At 34.8% G+C, this 13481-nt stretch overlaps 1 protein-coding gene across 1 annotated transcript in view; it reads right to left on the bottom strand.

Annotated features, from left to right (window-relative positions):
* tmem8b (transmembrane protein 8B) overlaps positions 1–13481 on the bottom strand; it is a 183651-nt gene that overhangs the window by 24033 nt on the left and 146137 nt on the right. The window lies entirely within an intron of this gene.

Genomic DNA, 13481 nt, shown 5'->3' with positions numbered 1-13481 from the left:
GAATACACGGTAACACTTTACAATAAGGTCCATTAGTTAACATTAGTTAACCACATTAGTTAACATGAACTAAGAATGAACTGCACTTATACAGCATTTATTAATCTTTGTTAATGTTAATTTCAACATTTACTAATACTAATAAAATTTTGTTAACATTAGTTAATGCAGTGTGAACTAACATGAACAAACAATGAACAACTGTATTTCCGTTAACTAATGTTAATAAAGATTAGTAAATACAGTAACAAATGTATTGCTCATGGTTAGTTCATGTTAGTTGATACATTAACTAATGTTTAACTAATGAACCTTATTGTAAAGTGTTACTGAATACATTTTATAATGTCTTTTATTCCTGTGATTTTAAAGCTGATTTTTTTAGCATCATTACTGCAGTCAAATGGTTCTGGTACCATTCTAATATTCTGATTTGCTGCTCAATTAACATTTATTATTATTATTATTATTATTATTATTATTATTATTAATGTTGACAACACTTAGTGTAATTTTTCAGGTTTCTTTGATGAATAGAACGTTCAGAAGAACAGCATTTATCTGAAATAGAAATCTTTTGTAACATTATAAATGTCTTTATCATTATTTTTGATCAATTTAAAGCATCCTTGCTAAATAAAAGTATTAATTGCTATAATTTCTTCTCAAACTCAAATGTTTTAAATATTATTAATAATATTATTAATATTATTGTTTCTTGAACAACAAATCAGCATATTAGAATGATTTCTGAAGGATCATGTGACACTGAAAATGTAGCTTTGATCACAGAAATAAATTACATTTTTAAACATATTCAAATAGAAAGCAGTTATTTTAAATAGTAAAAATATTTCACAATATTACTGCTTTTGCTGTATTTTGTATCAAATTAATGGAGGCTTGGTAAGCAGGAGAGACTTATTTTACAAACAATAAAAATCTTACTGTTCAAAAACTTTTAATTGGTAGTGGACTGTACACACACACATTATATATACACATTATAATATAAAATTAAATACATAGAAAATAACCACACCCTGAGAATTTCTATACTATTCACATTTGTAATATCTAGTGTGTCACTGTAAATCTATGGCATTGTCTCTTCCTGCATAAGGCCTGACAGCTGTAGAAAATAGACAATAAAGAATAAGAGCCACTGTCTGTGACACAGGATTGTCTGCAACCATGTAATCTAAATGAACCAAGAGTGTCTCAACCACAGGCTTTTATCGAGCCTGTGTTTTTAGTAATCAGTACAACAGCAACTGAAATTTCCTGGCTTCTCTCTTGCTCGATATTCAGCGTGGAGTGCTTTAATGTCAATGCTGTGCCAAGCACCTGTGTTGAGCTGGCCTCAGACCAGACCCCAATCAGGGATGTAAGTTTTTAACAATGACAGATGACCAGCTGGGTTCACTCAGGGCAGCTCTTGGCTGTCATTCAAGACGGTTTGAAAATTAACAGCCCGCAAAAGTTTCCTCCATGTATTTCAAAACTGTAGTGACCACAAAACGGTTGACACATCAGCTGTCAAATGTAAAAGCCACAGCTACCGCAGTATTGGCATTCATTAGACAGGGTAACACCTGATGAGTGGAAAGAATTGATTGCAACAGTAGGAAAAGCAATGATGAGCAGCATTTGCTGTTAACAATGAATATTCTGCCAATAATTAGGATAGAACGCATTTTTTTTCTTAAAGGTTTTAAAGCTTCCTAGCTGTTTGGAAACAGGATACTTGGTAAAGGGACCAATGAAAGACATCCTCTTATACCAGAACACAACCTGATTACTTAAGTCGTAATTAAGTCGGATGTAGCAACAGATCTTTAGTTTTGTATTATGACATACATCCAAGTGAAATAGATCATCAAAAAATAAACAAATAAAAAAATATATATATATGGTTCAAGTTGTCAGTTGTTGACTGGATGGAGGCAGATCTGAATGAGGAATCTGTTAAGCATTAAACATATGCATGGATGAGTTGTTCACATAAGATTATTACGATGCATTTAGCAAATAGAGAGTAGAACTGGGTTTTGACGTAAAATTCAAGATTCGATTTCTGATTTGATTCAATTCGATGTTAATTATTTTGGACATACAGACTGTAAACTATACATGAGAGTCAGTTGGTAATACATTACTAATATTTAAGATTACAATTAACTGATTTGTATACAAACGCCTTAATTTTAAATGTAATACCTAATGTCACTCAAAGTTTTTATAATAAAGGTACAATTACATAATTATATATTGAACATTTAACATTTAAATGGTGGCTGTCATAAAAACTTGACAGATTTATTCAAACCTAAATTAAACATTGAAGAACAGTAAAAATGATCATGAATATGTTATATGCTGCATTAATTTGGCAAATGCTTCTCTCTATAGTTAATTTTTCTAGCTGACTAACACACATATGGTCACAGAATGTTTTTCTTCTGAGGTAAATGTGACATTACGTGACATACAAGGTCAAAAGGTTACATCTTCCTTTCAGAATCTGCAAAATGTTAATTATTTTAGCAAAATAAGAGGAATCATACAAAATGCATGGTATTGTTGATTTAATAATAACCTGAATAAGATATTTCACATAAAACATGTTTACACACAGTCCACAAAAGAAAATAATAGTTGAATTTATAAAAATGACCATTCAGAAGTTTACATCCCCTTGATTCTTAATACTGTGTTCTTACCTGAATGATCCACAGCTTTGTTTTTTTGTTTAGTGATTGTTGTTCAAGAGTCCCTTGTTTGTCCTGAACAGTTAAACCGCCTACTGTTCTTCAGAAAAATCCTTCAGGTCCCACAAATTCTTTGGTTTTCCAGCATTTTTTTTGCATTTGAACCCTTTCCAACAATGACTGTATGATTTTGAGATCCATCTTTTCACACTGAGGACAACTGAGGGACTCGTATGCAACTATTACAAAAGGTTCAAACGTTCACTGATGTTTTAAAAAGGAAAACCCATGCATTAAATACTTTGAATTTGAAATTTGAAATTTGAAATTTAAAATTATTTTGTCTTCTGGGAAAGATGTAACTACCTTCTGTAGCATCTGAAGGGCAGTACTAAATGAAAAAATACGATATTTAGGCAAAATAAGAAAAATGTACACATCTCTATTCTGTTCAAAAGTTTTCATCCCCGGCTCTTAATAGTTTTTCCTTCTGAAGCATCAGTGAGCATTTAAACCTTCTGTAATAGTTGCATATGAGTCCCTCAGTTGTCCTCGGTGTGAAAAGATGGATCTCAAAAGCATACAATCATTGTTGGAAAGGGTTCAAATACACAAAAATGCTGAAAAACCAAAGAATTTGTGGGACCTGAAGGAGAACAGAAGAACAGCAGGCAGTTTAACTGTTCAGGACAAACAAGGGACTCATGAACAACTATCACTAAACAAAAAACATGGTGTGGATCACTCAGGCAACACACAGTATTAAGAATCAAGGGTATGTAAACTTTAAAACAGGGTCAGTTTTATAACTTTCAGTTTTATAACAGCTATTCTTTTCTCTTGTGGACTATATGTAAACATCATTTGAAATTTTGTGAAATATCATATTCAGGTCAGTACTAAATAAACAACATGCATTTAGTATGATCCCTCTTATTTTGATAAAATTATTACTATTTTGCAGATTCTGAAAGGGGGATGTAAACTTTTGACTGTATTGTTTACAAGCTGTTATACAGATGTCTTTCCACGGTTAAAAAACTCATTAAGTGATTACATGAGGCAGGATACGGATTTCTGTAAGTTGCAATCTTTCTTTTAACATAACTTTAGATGTTCATTCATATTTATTTTGTGCTGAAACTGGCATTAAAGCCGAGAAGATGATCAGTTCACGTGTGCTTCGCGCCAGCAATCTGTCATTCCGCATTAAACAGCGCCAAAGTGGAATTTATTTTTTGAAAACTATAATAAATTGGACAGAATTTGAAATCTGAGACTTTGTTTCACATCAAAAGTAACAAAGCACAAATTCTATTGCTTTACTTCATATTTACTGAACTGCTGTTTAAAGACAGTATCACACTCACAATTGTGTTGTTTTCTCAAATATCACCACTCTTGTGATAATGTTTAAACATCCATAAAAAAAGAAAATAATTTATAAAATGACCATTCAGAAGTTTACATCCCCTTGATTCTTAATACTGTGTTCTTACCTGAATGATCTACAGCTTTGTTTTTTTGTTTAGTGATTGTTGTTCAAGAGTCCCTTGTTTGTCCTGAACAGTTAAACCGCTTGCTGTTCTTCAGAAAAATCCCACAGGTCCCACAAATTCTTTAGTTTTCCAGCATTTTTCTAATTCTATTGCTTTACTTCATATTTACTGAACTGCTGTTTAAAGACAGTATCACACTCACAATTGTGTTGTTTTCTCAAATATCACCACTCTTGTGATAATGTTTAAACATCAATAAAACTATACAAAGCATCAATATAAGCGTAAAATTAGGTAGCACATTTAGTTTAATTGACTATGCTTAAACACCGGCCAAACTGAAAGCATTTTATGCTGCCAGAGTACAATGGCTGAATTACATCTAATTCAGGGAAGCACAAAGAGCTTAATAAATTGAAGAACAAGGAAGGAAGAATGACACCCAGATGGGAGGAAAATCGAGGTAAATCGGATAAAAAAACACTCTGTGTCTCTGCGCTCCTTTAAAGCTGATGGGGTCCGGTTATTTGGATCCGTTTCAGATCTTTTCATGTGACAGCACTCTGAACTTTTTTCAACTTTTCATCTTTAGTCAATGGAGTATAAAAAGGGAAAAGTCTTTTAACGGCAAAGTCTTTCAACTGCAGTGCCATTAGAATCAGGCTGGCTTCCCAAAGCACTAAGAAAGACGTTAGCCGCACATAAGTACTTAATCTCTATGGCAAGTATCCCAATAGTGTCGTTATCTAAGCAGTGCGTGAAAATGTTTGTAAATTGATAAGAGCCTCTGACTACTCCTAACCCATTACATAAACTTGGAACTTTTCCTCTTACTTTTGCACTTTATTAGAGAAAAGGGACACATAATAAACACTACTAATGCAGCTTTATTATTGCAAGGCTATTGTACAATATAATCACGAATAAAAAAAGCGTTGGTTAAAAAATAGCTTTTTAAAGCAGTAATGCGAATGTCACAGGTTTAAAATTTGCTATTTAATCATGTTGGTTCTAGTCCCATTGTAAAATAAGAAGTTAAGATAATCTTCAAAGGGTAATTTGCAACATTATCTGCATGTCTTGCAACAATTGATTTTCCTGTACTGAATTTTGAAATGCTATCCAATTCACATTCTGTTTGCAATATTCTAGTCCTGTTTACTAATTACAAATATGTTATTTTGTTTGTCTTCCGAGGCTGACATTTTTTTGTTTGTCAGGCTTTGTTTTTAAAATGTCTTCTGAGGGACCCGGTACATTCACAGGCTGCCTTCAGACTTGAAGGACGTAATTACCTCGGGAGCAACGAGCACTTGGTTCCTGCAGAAATCACTTAAGACCTGACGGCAGGCCTGAGTCCGGCTTGACCTCAAACTGTCCATGAGAGCCACTCAGAGCCGGAGGGGGGAACAATTCAACACACACACACACACATACAGACTCACCTTCACAAAGGGTGGGCTTCCTGACACGCAAACACACACACACTTTTCCCATCCTCTGGCCTTTACTGCAGCTCATTAGCCCAACACACTGGCTCAGCTCTCACCTCTTGGCTTTCTGTCAGCCGTACATGTCTGCTTGAGGACAAACTCATGAGCTGAGGGGACTCTGTGTATGTGTGCATGTCAGAAAAGCTGCCAAAACGGCTAAACCAATTACAATTAAACATGTCCAAAAATTCAGGGAGGTTAAAAAAACTATTTATGCTAATTACCATTCAAAAGTATGGGTTCTGTAAGTCAGTAATTGAACAAAAGAAAGAGAGAGAGAGGGAGAAACTTGCATTTGAACTTTCTATTTATGAAAGAATGCTATAAATATGTCACAGTTTCCACAAAAGTATTAAGCAACACAACTGTTTTCAACATAAATTAATAATACACTCTGAAAAACCCACTGCTGGGTGAAATACGGACAAACTCAGCAACTGGGTTGTTTCGACCTAGCAGGTTAAACCAAACTTCTGGTCAGTTTTATTTAACTGAACTATTGTTTAAAAATGACTATATGACCACAAAACCAGTAATAAGTGTAAATTTGTCGAAATTGAGACTCTTACGTCATCTGAAAGCTGAGTAAATAAGCTTTCCATTGATATATATTTTTTGTTAAAATAGGACAATGTTTGTCTGAGATACAACTATTTGAAAACCTGGAATCTGAGGGTGCAAAAAAATCAAAATATTGAGAAAATCGCCTTGAAAGTTGTCCAAATGAAGTTCTTAGCAATGCATATTACTAATCAAAAATCAAGTTTTTATATACTTATGGTAGACAATTTACAAAATATCTTCATGGAACATGATCTTTACTTAATATGCTAATGATTTTTGGCATAAAAAAAATCGATAATTTTGACCCATACGATGTATTTTTGGCTATTGCTATAAAGACTGGTTTTGTGGTCCAGGGTCACATATGTCTAGCTTAAAATGACTTTTTTTAACCCAAATGCTGGGTTCATCCTGTTAGGTCATTTAATTGGGTTGTTTTTAATATTTTTATTTTTGGGTAGTGTTTCTGCACTCTAAAAAATGCTGGGTTATTTTTTTAACCCAAACGCTGGATTCAGCTTGTTGGGTCATTTTATTGGGTTATTTTAAATATTTTTTTACCCAGGTGTTGGGTAGTTTTTCTGTAACTAAGCTGCTGGGTCATTTTTATTGGGTTATTATGTCTCTGATGAAGCAACCCAGCTGCTGAGTTTTTGCTTCCTTCCAAAAAAAAAAAAAAAGTTTCACAGCACCGCCATTTTGGTGCACTTCTTCAGCAGAATAAAAGTTTGTATACATTTTATTTCATTTATAAAGTCTTTTCTGTGCTGTAATTTTTATTTTATTTTTTTTTTACGCAGTGCAACATACAAGGACAATATGTCAGCGGTGTCAGCAGCGGTCGTTTCGCACAATGGAAAAAAACTGATTTTATTCATTATAATACTGAATTTAACTTAATTTGATGTTAAAATATGTTCTCTACTCTTAGTACTGTTTTTTAATTAGTAGGTTATGGAGTCTGTCACGACATCTTTCGGCTACGATTGAAATGCGAGGTACCAGTCTGAGGTTCATATTCCCCCAGTGAACAGCAGCCCATTACCGGCTTAGATTTCACAGACATGAGAATTAACATTATTTAATTGTTTGAATACACTTAAATTAAAATGCTACTTTTAAATTAAATTTGTCTTTTATTTTTGTCCATGAGTGTTCTTGCTTAATAATAAATGTTTATCTTTTGATTATTGCTGTTGCCTCTATAATTCTGTGTGGTTTGTAATTTTCAGCCTATTTAAGCCAGCAATATAATGTTTTCTAAACAACAGCTGACTTAAATAAAACAACCCAGCATTTTGGGTAAAAACATTAAACCCAACCAGCTGAGTCTAAATAACCCAGCATGTGTTCTGTCCAATATTTACCCAGTGCTGGGTTGTCAAATAACCCTAGTTGGGTTGTTTTTAACCCAGCATTTGTTTTTTTAGTGTAATTATGCATCTGATCTTTAATTTACAACCTATTTTGGATTCATTTTAAACCATTCATATAGTATTTTTTAAATAATAGTTGAGATAAATAAAATAAATAAATAAAAAATGCTGGGTTAAAAACAACCCAACTTGGGTCATTTGGCAAGCCAGCGCTGGGTAAATACTGGACAGACCACATGCTGGGTTGAATGTTATTACCCAACATGCTGGATCTTTTTAAGTTAGTTTGTTAAAAAATTATTTTATTGCTGACTTAAAATAGGCTGGGAATTAAAAATCACACACAGAATTATAGAGGCAACAACAATAATCAAAAGATGAATATTTCTTGTTAAGCAAGAACACCCATGGACAAAAACATGAGACAAATTGAATTTATCTGGGTAAATACAGCGTAGTTTATAATATTACATACATTTAAAATTGTTAAACAAGCATTTTTGAAATGAAAAAGAATGTAACATTTAAAAAGAGGCATTTTAGTTTAAGCGTATTTAACCGTTCTTCGTAATCACTTTTCACCAAAATAGTGCTAATTCTCGTTCCGGTGTGTCGGCTAAATCTTAGCCAGTGATGGGCTGCTGTTCGCCGGGGCTACTATGAATCTCAAAACGCTGCCTCACGTTTCAATTATAGCTGACTGACTGCATAACCTGCCCATAAACACCGTACAGAGATTAGAGAACATATTTTAACTTTTAATCAAATTAAATTAAAGGCAAAAGGTGTTTCCATCATGCGAAAAAAACGCTGCTAAGCAGCTGACTGACATCTCTTCTTTGCACGTTGCATAAAGTAAAGTAATACAATTTGCAGCACAGTAAAGTCTGTTTAAATGAAATAAAATGTATACAAACCTTTATTTAACTGCTGAAGTGCACCAAATCGGTGACGTTGAGAACCGCTCTCACCTGTAGAGTACGCAAAAAGCCTACGCTTCGATTGTAACTCAGCAGCTGGGTTGTTTCGTCTGAGACAGGTTCTGTCCCAGCGGTTGGGTGGGAAAAAAATCCATTAAAAATGACCCAGCAGCCTAATCACAGAAAAACTACACAGCAACTGGGTAAAAAAATATTAAAACTAACCTAGTAAAAATGACCCATCGAGCTGAACCCAGCATTTGTGGTAAAAACTATAGCCAAGCATTTTTAGAGTCCAGAAAAACTAGCCAGCACCTGGGTAAAATATTAAAAACAACCTAATAAGCAGGCTGAACCCTAGCCTAGAATCTAGACGCGCCCCTAGCGGCAGCAAATTACATTTGCTTCTAAGGTCAGTCTAGTTACTCTCAATTCACTTAAATTTCCGAAAAATCCAAGATGTACCGGGCCAATCACGAGTCGGTGGGCGGGCTTAACATGATGACGACTGAACTGCGACCATAAGTTCAGTCAGACATGAATTCCTGGTTCCGTGAATTAAGCGTGGAAAACTGAACAGTATTTATATATTTTTTTACTTTTGATACACAGCCACGTCCATGTGTCCTGAGCAGGAGCTCGTTACATCTGAACGCGCTGTGGTGTAGAATACGCAAACACCGGAAGCGATCTGTGGCGTGTATACGACACTCATTGTTTACACAGCACAAGAGATTGTGGATATAGCGGCTATTCAAAATGGTAATTACTTGCGCTTGTCCTGGTTGTTCAAACCCATTTAAAGCTGAAAAAGATTACGTTTGCTTGCGCAAACTCATCCTGGACTTTTTTTTTACATATTTCCCCTTTCGGTGTTTGCGTATACTACATCAAAGCGCGTTCACATGTGACGAGTCGAATCATAGATATGCTAAACTCGTGCTCATGACAGACGTGGGTTTGTATCAAAGGTAAAAAGAAAATTATATAAATACTGTTCATTTTCTTGCAAAAACCGATCGTTTCGTGTCTTAGGACATCAATGTATCGTCACGAGCCGCAGGGTGTAATTTGGATTTGTCTGTGCATGTTTTTGTTTACTTTTAAAGGTTTAGTGCCCATCTATGTCTATTATTTAGCTGACAGACTGCACAGTGCACTGATTTTTGTTAAAAATCTTCGTCGCTCTGACTACGTCACCTGACCGACTAAGTCTCTGATTGGTTGTAGCGCAATCCTATTGCGTGGAGAGGAGTTTGAAAGACAACCGTTTATCCCACCCCTCCGGTTGAGCCCTGTCTATGGAGAGTGCCCAGACCCTACATTTATGTGGGTCTGGCTTGCCAGGCTAGCTGAACCCAGCATTTGGGTTAAGAAAATAATTTTTTACAGAAAAAAAAAAATTTTTTACAGTGTGTTTTCACTTTATTTTTTGACTAAATAAACACAGCCTTTATGAACATAAGAAGCTTCTTTCAAAAACATAAAAAAAAAACTTACTGACGGCAAACTTTTTAACAGCAGTGTGTATGCTAGACACATGAGAAGAAAAACTAATCTGGAAAATTCCCTCTTGTGCAATACAATCAAAAGTAATGACACTCATAACAAAAATGACAAGTCATATAAGATTTAACTCAAGGATGTCATTCATTGAAGGTCTTTAAATACCACTAAATAACAGTACTGCCTTGTTTCAATAAATATTGCTGTTTTTTGTATGGAAATGTAATAACAGATATTGCTGTTGGGAGGATTTGAGTCTATTGATGAAATTAAAGTCTTTGTATTAAAGTATTTGATTCAAATAGCATTTGAGTGACCATATATTTAACTTATAGGCTTGCTATATCATGAGCAGACACACGGCGACTTGGGAAATCTCCATGCGGTGCCTTCAGGCACATCATATCTAAAACCATTATCTCGACAGTACAGGGCATCAGTGCTATTATATCGGTTTTTAAAATTGAGACATTTCATCAAACAAGCCTGTAATGCCACTTGTGCTGTTGCTGATTTCTTTGGCTCCCTGAGTAATAGTCACTTTCATTTCATTAAAAGAAAATTCCTACTTTTGACATTTTTTTAAAAGCTGCCACTCTGAATGCATCCTGACATGAGGACAAGCCATTACTTCATCATTAGGGGTTGAGCACCAAAGCTGCTATGACAGCTACTGCATTCACTAGTACTCTTATTATTGCTCTCCTGACCAATGGAAACCAGTAGAACCGTTTACAGAGTTGTGTTTATTTGGCAGACTGCATTCGGCCGCATTTATCCAATCAATGACACTGACCTGCAAATATTCAAGATAATCCAGGATTCTGTTTTGGGTTATGAGAATTCCAGCAATGCCCTATTTATAAATCTCAACCAATTTATCACGACAATACTTCAGCCTATTAAAGAGAACCATTCCAGTGGTGCTAACACTCCATGCTCTTAGCATAGTTTGGGAGCTACTTCTTCAAGAATTTGCCCAATTCTCAACAAATTTGGCTCTTGACCTTTAAACCACTATGACAAAATATAATTGGGAAGATTTTTTTGTTTTCAAAACCATGCTGTCACAGCTACAGCTATACTGGGCTGTGCTGACTCAATGTGGTATTTCCTTTTGGCGAATGTCGAAGTTGTGGCAGTGTGATGTGGTTTTTAATGATTTGTGCTTGAGATCAGGAGGTTGTTGGTTCAAATCCCACATGTAGTGATTCGTGACTCATGAAGCGTTCTTGTTTCTTTCTTTCCTTTGAGGTGTGTTGTGGTGAGTGTGCATGTTTTTCCTTAATGATGTATTCAGGAGTGGAAACTGGAATTTGATGGGCAGCGAGGTGAATCGAGGACTGATCAGATGGACCTTTTCTAACAACCCGAGAGAAATAATGCAAACCTGAGGACGTTTCGTCATGCCATGTCATTTCCCCCCTACTGACTTCTGTTTGAGGAAAACTCAGTCGGAAACTATTCCTCTCTAATATGCTACAATTCACTTTTCCATTGTCTGCTCTGTCCAACTTTCTGATGACTTGCCCTGAGTCCAGGAGAGGCCAGGTGCCTGCCGGTAGAAACAGGAATGGCTCCTATTAAGCGTGGTGCTCATAAACCTGAGATACGTCAATGGAGCAGACATCCATCATCTAGCCGTCTTATCAAGATATTTCCCTGATGGCAGTATATGGCTAGAAGACGGAAATCATTTCTTTTACGACCATGGCACCCACTCACAGGGTTGGTCTGTAGTCTACCTTTAAAAAACCCTTTAAAATACCCTGGCCAGCCAGTAAAAGACAAAAATACCACCAATCTTCATCTACCTTCCAAAGTGCTGATTAGAAAAACTGAATCCGCTCCTTCATAATCGAAACCATTTTAGCTGAAACGGTGAAGCAGAGAAAGTCGAGATCGATAAATAGTTCACTACTAAAAAAAATATATTTTTAGTTAACAGAACATTATAAATCAACAACAGACTGAACTTTTTTGGAATTAAAAAAGCTCAGTGGATAGTATTTGTGGCTTAATGTTGATTACCACTAAAACCCCAAAGAAATCTCCAAAGAAAAATGAATAAATAAAATAAAAATATTACAGTGAGGCACTTACAGTATGATGAAAGTAGTTGGGGACAATGCATAAATGTTAAAAAACTCAATATTTCAATATTCAATGCTTCAATATTACCAAAATTAGCCAAAAGAAAATCACTTACTATTTTTTATGTGTAAAATTACACTACCACTCAAATGTTTGGGGTCAGTAAGAGTTGTTTTTGTTTTATTCAGCAAAGACATATTAAATCAGTGTGACAGTAAAGATATTTTATTTTAATTAAATGCTGTAACTTTCTATTCATCAAAGAATCCTAAAAAAATGTATCATGGTTTCCACAAGAATATTAAGCATTAGATATTTAATTAAATATTTAAATGTAACTGTTTTTTTTTTTATCATTGATAATAATAAGAAGTGTTTCCTATTAATAAGAAATGTATTTTTATCATTAATGCACACAAAATCAGCATAGTAGACTAATTTCTGAAGCATCATGTGACATGGAAGACTGGAGTAATGATGCTGAAAATTCACAGGAATAAATTACAAAAATAAATTTAACTAGAACTATAACAGACGTCTTTTAAAAACATTTAAAAAATCTTATAAACTCCAAAGTTTTCAACAGTAGTATATCCAACTCTGTATAATTACACTGTAATGTCATAAATCCTAAAATGACTGTGAAAGTGATTAAATGTGAAATAGGTTTTTAAATGATAACCTTCACATTTATGCTTTTAAATCCTCAAAATATTGGCCCCATTTACTTCCAGTTGCCTAACCTCGTTGTTTTTAAGAAAACAAGATCCAAGACAATTGCATTTTATTTCTTTATTTATTTTTGTATTAAAATTAACATTACTCCACAAATGCTTAACTTGCAGACAGTAAAGCTACACAATTTCATACTTTGTTTAGCTGTTTGAACTTAAATATTTAACAAGTCAAGGGCTCCTCAGTAAAAGTGGTATTATGCTCTGAGAGACTGAATCTTTGATAAGAATCACCTACTCTGGGAAATGGAAATGGGACCATTATGTGATGATTCTTCACACCAATGCAGTCGCAGGCATTTAAGCTGTCAAGAATCCTGTTACCAAGCACTCACTCTCCCTTCTTCATCACCAGCTATCATCCCCTCCCTCCTCAGCAATACAGTCATAACCGCTCAGGCATCTCACAGCATTCACTCTCACTGCCAAACATCCCACCTTTCAGCTACTGAAAGCCTCATATGTGGCTTTTTAAAGTAACCTTTGCCACCGAGAGCTCATTCTTCTCTCCTTTTCCTGTTCAGTACCACTCTAGGAAACGTCCATTAAATGCATCAATACAATCGGAGAGAAATTGAGGCTGT

Source organism: Garra rufa, chromosome 5 (genome assembly GCF_049309525.1).
Source record: "Garra rufa chromosome 5, GarRuf1.0, whole genome shotgun sequence".
Lineage (NCBI taxonomy): Eukaryota > Metazoa > Chordata > Actinopteri > Cypriniformes > Cyprinidae > Garra > Garra rufa.
This window is presented reverse-complemented; position numbering and strand designations above follow the sequence as displayed.